This window comes from Pinus tabuliformis, chromosome 9 (genome assembly GCF_031772625.1).
Source record: "Pinus tabuliformis cultivar Carrire ecotype Pingquan chromosome 9, CPIR1, whole genome shotgun sequence".
Lineage (NCBI taxonomy): Eukaryota > Viridiplantae > Streptophyta > Pinopsida > Pinales > Pinaceae > Pinus > Pinus tabuliformis.
In genome coordinates this window covers 559,024,451-559,036,493 of record NC_142307.1, presented here as the reverse complement: position 1 = coordinate 559,036,493, position 12,043 = coordinate 559,024,451, and positions in this window count along the sequence as shown.

Genomic DNA, 12,043 nt, shown 5'->3' with positions numbered 1-12,043 from the left:
CAAATTTCACCAGGAAGCCCGAGGGAAAAAAACTCTAACAGAAAATCAGTTTTTGGTGAAGGATTGAACCTGTTTGCAGAGGGACTTGTTTTCCAACAAGGATTTAGTTCTATCATTCAGGGACCTATTTCTATTTTTGAGGAATATATTCTGAAGATACTTTTATTTTCCTATATGTTGGCATATATTCTAGCATATATTTTATTTTAGAAGAAACTTAATGTAATTAAATATATTTTCCACATGCATGAACTTAGAATATTTTGATATTTTTGGATTATTGTTATTAATTTTGAAACTATAATCCTGTAATCAGTTGATGTAATGTCTATGAAGACAATTTATGAAGAATGGAAAAAGATTGGTTTTTATTATAAAAACATTAGAATTATGGTGTATTTGAGTAGATCTTAAATATATTGCAGTTTTGATGAGCATTTGCAGAAAATTCATGTGTTGTAGTTCCTTGTTGATTATTTCTTTGTTTATGAAAAGTCTTCTTCATGTCTGGAAACTTTATTTTGTGAGATTGGGATTCATTCATGCTCCTTTCTCATATTTCTTAGTCATTAGTACTTGTTGCTTATATGATCTATAATTATGTTTTCTTTTTAGTCTTCTTCTTCCAAATTTCTCAAATTGTCAAAGGGTTATTGCTACTCTGCTTTTTGTGTCTTACTCATTAGATCTGGAGCGTCATTTGATAAAACTGGAATCCATGCCCAAAGGTGTGTTTTATATACAACCCAACCAAATTTCATCCTACAAACTAAATCTGGCCATAGAGCTTAATGCATAAGGCCTACTACTACAATGACCTAGAGTAGTTGTGTTTTAGGGAGAGATCCCTCTGCAGGTTGAAGGGCTAGCTTTCAACCCAAAAGAGGTTCGAGGTTACCTTAGAGGTTTTTCCCGTGGCCATGGTTTCCTCTAAGAGAACATTTTGGAGTCGTTACCGGGGAACGAAAGGTGTATTTTTCCCCAAATGATTTGATTGTTGAAGATCATATCTCTAAGAGCAAACACAGATTTGTGTATTAGTTTGGCTACAAGATGTTCTCTTTGGCTACTCCACATTATAATATGAAGGGTTCTTATTGAGGAATTTATGACTCATACAGACATTTATACTCGGAGGAAGATTGATCCAAATCCACCCCAAATTTTTTCAAGCCCAAAAAAGTTGTTCAGGAAAAAAGATCCTAAGGAATTAGGTACAGTCAATTTAAAAAAGTCTTATTCTCTACCTGCAAAGATTGAAGCCTTTGAAGATTTGGTGTTAGATATTAAATTTGAAAGTAATTTACTGAGATCTAAGTCTGACATTAGTCTATCATATATTGTTCTTGATCCAGCAGATCTAAATACCTTTACCCCTAGACCCTCTATCCCAAAATTAGAGCTATTACCAAAATATTTTTAGATTTGGTCTCATTATAAAAAAATTAGAACATAAATTCCAAGAACTCCAGGAAGTTGTGGCTATATATCCAACTTTTCCTTATTTCATCCCATCTTTATTTGCCTCTACTACTCATTTGTCCTCAGGGGGTATCTAAAATCCTATTTCGTCAACTTTTATCACAACAATCTCAGTCCCTCTGACATTTGTTGTGCTAACTCTTATTGTTAGTATCGTTTCATATCCCAACCCCATGGCTACTCGATATGCACATTTGGATATTCAAGTCCAAATACATGACCTCCCTTTGAATCATGGACAACACCTGATTCAGTTTCATGGTATTGGGTATTATACAACTCAGAAAAATTTAGACAAACTTAATGACTTTATAGATCTAGAGGTTGACCATGAGGACATCAAATTGAGACTTTTTACACAAATTCTATCAGGAGAGGTAAATAAATGGTTTAAATATTTGCCTGCAACAAATATAAATACTTTCATGTAGCTTGAACAGTTGTTTCTCACCAGATGGGAGGTGAAGAAAAATCCCCTGCAAATTTTTACTGAATATGACACTCTTAAAAGGAATCTAGGGGAATTTGTCCAAGAATTTATGGCTAAGTTTAGCAAGATCTATAATTCGATTCTAATTGAGATCAAACCTCCTCTTAGATTAGCTATTACACTATCCTAATGTTTTTTATGTTGAATTGTCTTATCAACTCTGTGAGAGAAATATTGCTACTTTAGAGGCAATGCGGAGTAATGCAATTGGTGTAGAAGCCAATTTGTTAGCAAAGAAAGAAAAAATGAAGACCAAAAGGAGAGTAGGTTTCAAATAAGAACCATCTTCATCTCCTGATGTAAAGTTTGATGTGATGCTAAAAACAATGGGGAAGTTGGTGAATAAATTAACTCCTCCCCGAGCTGAATATCAACCTCAAGTTAGGAATCTGAATTTCAGAAGACCCCAGGCTGCTCAAAATTGTCCTAGAGAGCAGAAAGGTCCTCAAGAACAACAACCTATTGTTCGGCCTCCTTTTCTAGAATCTTTCGTTGATGAAGATGCCATTGATGAAGAAGATCATCATATTGGTTGTTTCGATGATAAAGAAACCCAAGTATTTTCCACCAAAGAAGAACATGACATTTCTGTTGGATGCTCATGAGAAAAAGACAACATTCATCTTTGTGATTTAGTTGTTTATCAACAAGGGTATAATAATGCAGTGGCATATTTTCAAAGGCAATACAACCTCAAAAATTGGAATGTCCCTATCAAGACTCTGCCACAAAAGACAACAACTAAACAACAAATTGAACCTAGGAAAGAGATATTGAAGAAACCAGAGGAGCCTAAGAAGGACAATCCGAGAAAAGTAGAAGAAGAAAAAAAGGAGATCAAGGATTCAGAAAAAGCATAGTCAGCATTTAATCTGGAATCTGAAATCAGTAAGTTGAAAGTATCCATTCCTTTTGCTGAAATTTTGAGAAACGAACAGTATAGGAAAATAATGTTTACTATGGTTAAAAGTTCAGGAACCAATCAAGTCAACATAAATTCACAAGATTATTTAAACCTAGATGATGATGCTCTTGAATTTGTTTTTGGTCCACATGTCACTAGTTTAAACAATGATGTTCCCCCACTTTATGTAAGTCTAAACATACATCATATGATCCTCCACAACACCATGTTAGACTATGTAGCTTCACATAATCTCATGCCTAAGTCATTCATGGATCATCTACGACTCCAAATGACCAGACCCTACAAATATTTGTTCTCTTTTGATTCTAGAAAAGTAAAATGTTTAGGGATGATAAAGGATTTAGTTGTCAGCTTAGCTCAACTTCCTGCTAAGAGTATACTGATGGATATAGTGGCAACAGACATTCCAGCCACATTTGGCATGTTGTTATCTTGGTCTTGGGCAACAAGATTGGGAGGAACTTTGTAGATGGACATGTCTTATGCTTCAATCCCATTATTTGGTGAATTGGAAAGATTATACGGAGATGTCCAAATGGCCTATATGGTGAGTAGTATAACACAACTGGATAATCATCCCATCTATGTAGTAGATACAAAATTGGGGTCACAAATTTTCTTTAATGACTACTTTTTTGAGGGAGAAATGTCAGCGAAAGATGAGACTAATGTTCAACAAAAACAGGTTCAAAAATTTTCAGATGAAGTTTGGCAATTTCACTTTGATGGCTCCACTTGCGAAAGGGGTTTTGGGGCAGGAAAATGGATTGTTCCAACAAATTGTACAAGCCAATTACATTCCTCTTAAATTGTACTTTGACTTTACAAATAACATGGCAGAATATGAATCTCTCAGTATTGGGCTAAATCTGTTAACGGAGAAAAAGGTGAAGAAAAATCACATTTTTGGAGATTCAAAGCTGATTGTGAACCAAGTGAAAGGTACTTATCGAACCAAGCATCTGAGGATGAGAGCCTATAGAAATGAGGTATGGGATTTATTTTCTAAACATGAAATCTCGTTGGTACCAAGAAAGGAGAATGGAATTGCAGACTCTTTAGCAACAACTGATAGTGCATTTAGGATTCCAATTTATCCCAATGAAAAGTATGAGATCAATGTTAGACACAGGGAATCTGTTTCGGATAATACTAAACACTGACATGTTTTTGAGGACGATCAACAAATTAAAAGGTTTCTTAAAAGAATATATGAATTTCTCATCACTCCAATTGACAAGAATGAAGATGAAACTACAGATAAAAATTCTGAATCAATAGTCTTTTTGAATATTATTGTTGGATAGGAAATTATTCAATTAAGTAACACTCTAATCCTTATAGGCTTGGTTCCTTTAGAAAGGTTGTTTGATTCCAATGATGTGGAATTTAAGCCAAGAATCTTGCCAAGCGATGAGGAGATGGAAGATTATAATTTGGGAACTAAAGATAATCCAAAAATGGTCAAAGTTTCTAACACTTTGAAAACAGATCAGAAGTTGAAGTATGTTGAATTGTTAAAGGAATTTGCAGATGTATTCTCCTAGAGATATGAAGACTTGAATATCTATGATCAGACTATCATCCAACACACTATACCACTCAAGGAGAATGAAAATCCTTTTAAACAAAATTTGAGGAGTATTAACCAAAAACTAACGTCATTGATTGAAAGAGAGGTGAAGAGATTGTTGGCTGCAAAAATCATCATCCCATTGAGATTTTCAAATGAGGTAGCAAACTTGGTGCCAGTGAGAAAGAAGAGTAGGGAAATTCGCCTATGTGTGGATTTCATAAATTTAAATAAAGTCTCATTGAAAGATAATTATCCTTTACAGAAAATGGATCACATTCTACAGAAGGTGGTTGGTTCAAAAAGAATTTCTATGTTGAATGGGTTTTCACGATATAATCAGATCCTGATTGACCCAAATAATCAGGAAAACATTGATTTCACCACACCATAGGGTACATTCATGTATTCCAAGATGCCATTCGAACACATGAATGCCATAGTTACTTTCCAGTGCATAATGGATATAAATTTTCCTAACGAAAGAGATAAGTTCATGGTAATTTATCTAGATGACATTATTGTTTTCTCAAAATCTGAATCTGCCCATTTGAAACACCTGAGGACAATTTTTAACAAGTGTAGGAAATTCAGAGTTTCTCTAAATCCGAAAAAAAAAAGCCCATTTCGCCATGAAGGAAGGCATGTTGTAGGGACACATAGTATTAAAGGAAGGCATCCAGAAAGACCCCCGCAGAGTGACATAAATCCAAACAATTGAGAAACCAAGAAACATGAAGGAGCTGCAATCATTCTTAGGTAAAGTAATTTTTCTGCGACATTTTATTCCAAATTTTACATAAATTTTAAAAGTAATGTTGAATATGCTTAAGAAAGGGAGCGAAATTAAGTGGAATAAACAAACACAGAATTCTTTTAATGATATCAAAAGAGCTTTAGGCCAAGCACCTCTACTCATTAGTCCAAATTTTTCTAAGGACTCCATGATTTTTTCTTTTGCCTCTGAGCACGCCATCTCTAGCATTTTACTTTACAAGAATGAGGCAAGCCCCGGAAGTGATGACTGTCGCTATGTGATTCATTTCACTAGTTTCAATCCCACTTCTTCACCCTTGTGAGCATCACCCAATGCAATGAGTGTTAAGTGAACTATTCAAAAATCATGAGAAAGTAGTCATTTACGACTACCTCTCATGGAAATAGTCATACGTGAATGACTTAATTAACGCAGTTGAATCCCAAAATGATATTTAATATAATGCACTATGTAAACCCCCTAATACTTAAATAACCCATTTCATTTTTTAGCGGGGCATTAAGAGATGTTGAACTGAAGTACAACATTCTAGAATTATCGTATCTTCCAGGTGATGAATCATTGGTTAAAGCATAATATTGCTTCAAAGAATGTCTGTGGTATGTTGATGTTTTTTACATTCTGTAGAATCTACAAGTACCACCAGGAATAGATAAGACTTGTGCTATATTTTTGAGACTGAAATCTGTTAAGTATTTTATTTTAAATGGTTATTTATATTGGAAAGACCCTCATGGTATCTTATTGAACTGCATATTAGAATATGAAGCCAAGAAAATGAGTAAAGACTTTCATGAAGGAGCCTATGGAGGACATCATTACTAGAATCCCACAATAGATGAAATCTTGAGAGCTTGATTTTACTAGCCTACTTTATTTTATGATGTTAGAAAAGAAGTAGAAACATGTCATACAAGTCAGTTGTTTGACGATAAGTCAAAATTAATGTCGCCACCTTTGAAACCTATCTCTATGGAGGCACCTTTTTAGCAATGGGGCCTTGACTTCATAGGTTAAATTCATTCGGCATCATCAGCACAACAAAGATGGATCTTAACAAGGACAAATTACTTCACAAAATGGATTGAGGCACTTCCAAGTAGGCAAGCTACTGATCCCGTGGTTATTGAATTCTTAGAAAATATTCTTTCTAGGTTTGGTTGTCCAAAGAGAATTATTGTTGATAATGCACAATGTTTCAAATCTAAGAAACTAGTAAAATTATGTGAATACTACCATATCAAACTTATCCATTCCAAAACCTATTACCCTCAAGGTAATGGACTGGCAGAGTCCTCAAATACAAGTTTGATCAGAATTATTAAAATTTAGTTAGAAGACAACAAGAAGGCTTTGCATAAAAAACTCAATTTTGCCTTATATGCAAATAGAGTTAGTACTAAGAGGTCAATCAACACTACTCCTTTCCAATTAGTATATGGTGTCGACGCAACGTTTCTTGTTTCAATTGGAATTCCTGTTATGAAATATTTACAAGAATTAGGAGAAGAACCAAATCATCTGCAGAGGAGGATAAATCAGTTAATTGAGGTACAAGAAACCAAAGACAGAGTGTATGAAAAGTTGCAGGAAGTTCAAGATCAGATCAAGAATTTTTTTGACAAAAAGACTAAAGAAGATGACTTTAAATGCCAAGACTTAGTTTTGAAATGGGATGCTCAAATTGAGGACAAGGGTAAGCATGGGAAGTTTGACAACATTTGGAAAGGACCATACAAAATTGCAGCTTTCCGTGGTAAGAACAGTTTCATCCTAGAATATATGCGAGTATTACTGCTTGGAGGTCCAATCAATGGACGTTTCCTAAAACATTACATCTCCTAAACAAAGAATGATTTTCAGATTTCATTGTACATATCCATATATTTTTGAAAAAACTTGCAGGTGTGGATGAGCATTTTGAGGAACTTGAAGCCCGAAGAGAAGGCCCTAAGGTTCTGATAATGTTTATCAAAGAATAAAGTTGTTTTATAAGCAATTATGTTTTTAAAATTCAGAGTCTGTAAAAAGAGCATCTTTTGAAAGATGAGTTCTTTATTTTTGAGTCAGTAAAGTTTTGTTTTGAACTAGTCTTTTGTAATAAACAGGCAACTAGTCTATGGGGTTATTTCTCCCATCATTGATCGACATCATCCCCGTGGAGCCATCTGTTATCACATTAACTCTGTTTAAAAAACAAAAAAATCAGAAAATTCTGACAGTTTCACTGTCAACATTTTAGTTGTAATAAGTAGGGAAATCAGTGGGGCTATCAACACTTTAATATTATGATAATGTTTTATGAAGAAATTCATTGACAATGGGCTTATCATAATTTATGATATAATTGATAGGGCGATTTTTAGCACCAAAAACGAATTTCAAATTTAAATGTTGGAATTACGTTGACCACGTCAGTGTCAATGATGAGGTTCACAAGCATGCCACAGGTAAGTGTAATGTTAAATCATCGATTTTTCCATTGCCATCGATATATCGTTTATCGATTAATCTTGGTTTAAAACGTGTTTTCCATGGATTGTAATGATTTCCCTTCTCCACCGTTAATTTCACTTTGTGAATTCGTGATTTCATTTGTAATTTTGGTTACTTTTTGTTAATTTGGTAATGACTGACAAGATTTCATCTGAGTTTCTCCTGCAAATATCCAGGATCAAATCCCGATGTTTTAATTTCCAACTAAAGACTACAATGGGGAAGATGATAAGGCTAACTGATATGAGCCCAAAGCACCAGATCTGTTGGAGATTTATCCTGATATCTAGCAACATTTTCAACAGGCTGGTTGGAGTGAGTTCTTCCACCGTTGCATTGACTACCGCAATGTTGTGGCTCGTTCATTTGCTCAGAATTTTGATGGAAACTGGGTTGAAGTTTGTGGGCTATCCTTCTATGTTATAGAGCATCTAATATTAGAGGCCACAACCTTGCTAACAGATGAGGAATGAGTTTTTAAGAGCCATGTGTTGGTAGGGTTGATGTGCCCTTATTTCTTAAGGAAGAATTCAAGAATCGTAATTGAAGAACCGAGGTTAAAAGGGACTTGCTATAGGATAAATGGCACATCCTTCTTCACATTACTCAATAGTACTTTACATGTGAAGGAAGATTTAATAGAGTAAACCTTGATCACTTCCATTTTCTTGCACATTTAGCTGGCCAAGTTAGGATGAACGTTTGTTTCTATTTGTTGGAGAGTCTCAGGCATATGGCAGCTTGTTTCAGAGCCAAAATGACCCTTCTCCCCATTTTGTCTACCATAAAGGCCTCATTAAACTGCTGATTGAAAACCAGTTGGCCAAAGCAGGAAGAACCTGGAGCCACTTCCTATTTTTGGGAGGTTTTCAACCTCAACCCCTTAAAAATCCAAGAGGAAGGCTAAAAATTATTAAACATGGGAAAAAGACTCAAGAAACAACCCCTATTGAGCCAAATCCTAGCCAAAAAGACACAGAGGTCCCTTCTACATCCTCTGGCCCTAAAATCCCCAAAGTTTACCAAAGAAAGAGTGCCAGGCTTAGTAAACTAGACCCTACATCCCCTATAAGCTTACCTTCTGCTATCAGTTCTCCCCAGGCCATGAGTTCACTTGTTTAAGCCTCCCCTTGAGACACAATTATGCCAAATATCATCAAAGGCAAAGAGGTTGAACTTGAGACTCAAGCTGAGGAAACATTGTTTGAAACTTTTAAAGGAGGTAAAAGACCCCATACAAGGCCAACAAACAAATTAAGGTTTAAGATAAAGCTGAGAAGCAACCCATATTTGGCAATGGAGGTAATTGATGTAGATTATCTGTCATTGAAGGACCTTATCATCAACATAAAGAAGACAACAGGCTCTAAGAAGAGCAGAGACAAAGAAACTAAAGGAAAAGGTTTGATGGAGACAAGGCGAAGCAAGAAATAGAGGTTGGAGAAGGTGGATGTGCTTTTAAAAGAAACATGTACCCTCGAATAGGAGGTTTGGTGTCATTTTGAAAATTTTGGTTATGCACTTAAGAAACCATGATTTTGGCTTTATCGTTGATAATGTGCTTAAAATTTTTTTTACATATAGAAGAGCAGGGAGGAGATGACATTCCCACTGTTAGTGATTTGGAAAGAAGCAAGAGCTAACATCTCGCAATAAACAATTTTTAGGAACAGAAGCTAACATCTCCATTGTTAGCAATTTTGAAGGAGAGTGTTGACATCTCCATTGTCAACAAACTCTGGCAAGAGAAATGTTGACATTCCCACTATCAGCGAATTGTAAAAAACAGGCAGAAAGGAAATGTTGACAGTCAATCTGTCAGCAAAATCTTCAACTTAGGAAACCAAAGAAGCTGACAACAGTAGTATCAACAAATTTCACTAGGAAGCTCGAGAGAAAAGGCCTCTAATAGAAAAGTAGATTTTGGTGAAGGATTGAACCTGTTTGCAGAGGGACCTATTTTCTAGTGAGGATTCAGTTCTATCAGTCAAGGACTTGTTTCTATTTTCAAGGAAAATATTTTAAAGATACTTTTCTTTGCCTATATGTTAGCATATATTCCAACAGATATTTTGTTTTAGAAGAAACTTAATGTAATTAAATATATTTTCCACATGCATGAACTTAGAATATTTTGACATTTTGGGATTATTTTAATTAAGTTTGAAACTATAATCCTGTGATCAGTTGATGTAATGTCTATAAAGACAATTTCTGAAGAAAGGAAAAAGGTTGGCTTTTATTATAAAAACATTATCATTATGGTGTATTTGAGCAAATCTTAAATATATTGCAGTTTTGATGAGCATTTGCAGAAAATCCATGTGTTGTAGTTCCTTACCCATTATTTCTGTATTTATGAAAAGAATTCTTCATGTTTGGAAAATTTATTTTGTGAGATAGGAATTCATTCATGCTCCTTTCTCCTATTTCTCAGTCATTAGTACTTGTTGCTTCTATCAGCTATAATTCTTTTTTCTTTTCAATTTCCTTCTTCCAAATTTCTCAAATTGTCAAAGGAGTTATTGCTACCCTACTTTTTGTGTCTTGCTCATTAGATCTATAGCATCATTTGATAAAAATGGACTCCATTCCCAATGGTGTGTTTTATATACAGCCCAACCAAATTTCATCCTACAAACTAAATCTTGCCATAGAGCTTAAAGTATAAATCCTACTACTACAATGACCTAGAGTAGTTTTGTTTTAGGGAGAGATCCCTCTCCAGGTTGAAGGGCCATATTTCAACCTAAAAGAGGTTCGAGGTTACCTTAGAGGTTTTTCCCGCAGCCAGGGTTTCCTCTAAGAAATAACAATTTTATTGGAAGGTAGCAAAGCATGTGTTACAATACCTCAAAGGAACTGTCGAGTATGGATTATGGTACACGAGGAGAGTGGGAATGAAGCTTGAAGGCTTCACCGATGTAGATTGGGTAGGGAGTCCATCATATAGGAAAGTACTTCAGGTGCTATCTTCAGTGTTGGGTCTAAAGCTATTTCCTAGTACAACAGGAAGCAAAGGTTTGTGGCACTCAGCTCAGCAGAGGCTAAATACATGGATGCAAGTCAAGCAACATGTGAGGCCATATGGATGAGAAAATACTTGTGGGTATTTTCATTTAGGAGATGGATCCAACTGTAATATATTGTGATAATCAGAGTTGCATTAAACTCTCCGAGAATCTGATATTTCATAACTGGTCCAAGCACATTAATATCTGGTATCATCATTTGCGAGACTATGAGTAGACGAGAATTATGTTGTTACAATACATTCCAACTGAGGAGCAAGATGATGACATCTTAACAAATTCATTGTCAATAGTTAAATTCGAATTCCACAAGTGCAGGATAGGGGTGGTGAAAAATCCCTTTCTTGCTAAGAGGGAGTGTTAAAAAATGTAGCAAGAAAGGCTCAATTTGACTTTAGCCTTAGTCAAATTGAGTAAATCGAATTTCCACATCAGCAAGACAACTTGGAGGTAGTTAACTAGTGTGACATGGATCTTTTCACTCAGTTAACTTAGTAAATTCGATTTAGAGGCTTGGAGTTTAGTTATGCATGTGTTGATTGTTAAATTTTAGCAATCTAGTTCAATTGTATTCAGTTAATTGACCTCTAATTATTGATAGAGTCAATTGAAGTTCAGTTATGCAGTGGGACAGTAGTCTAACTTAGGGATCTATTAGTTAACTGATCAATAAACCAAAAATAGCTAATGCATGCATGGAATTTGAATTTCTTAGCTAAAGTGGAAGAGACAAGGCTAGTGTAACATGAGTTGTATACTAGTTTGAGTGTACAGTTGTTGCATGCAGTCAAGAGATCAATCCTTGGGAATTGTGCAAGAAAATAAGAGGAAATTCCTATTTTTTAGGAGATAATTTCCTCAAGGATTGTGGTAGGAAATAGGAGGCTAGATGAGCAGATAATTGGCTAAGTGTTGGCCAGATTTTTTCGCATTTAGCAGAGAGAACACTTATTCTTTTGCAGGTTGTGCTCAGAGATGGAGAAATCAATTGTAATAGTTTATATATTCAAATGATTAATGCAAAGAGGTTTGAGGGGTTTTTCCATGTTGGTTTCCCCTATAAATCGTTGTGTACTTGTGGTTTTTCTTGTTGCATGTCTATGCATGTTGTTCTAAATTGTGATTTCCATTCCACATATCAGTAGAGTAGAATTGTGTCTCTTGTTTTTCAGTTTGAAATCTTGAGCAGTTGCAATTTCTATCAAATTTCTCTAGTGCCTCTTCACAGAAGGTCATTTCTTGTTAAACATGCCTCTTTAGTACT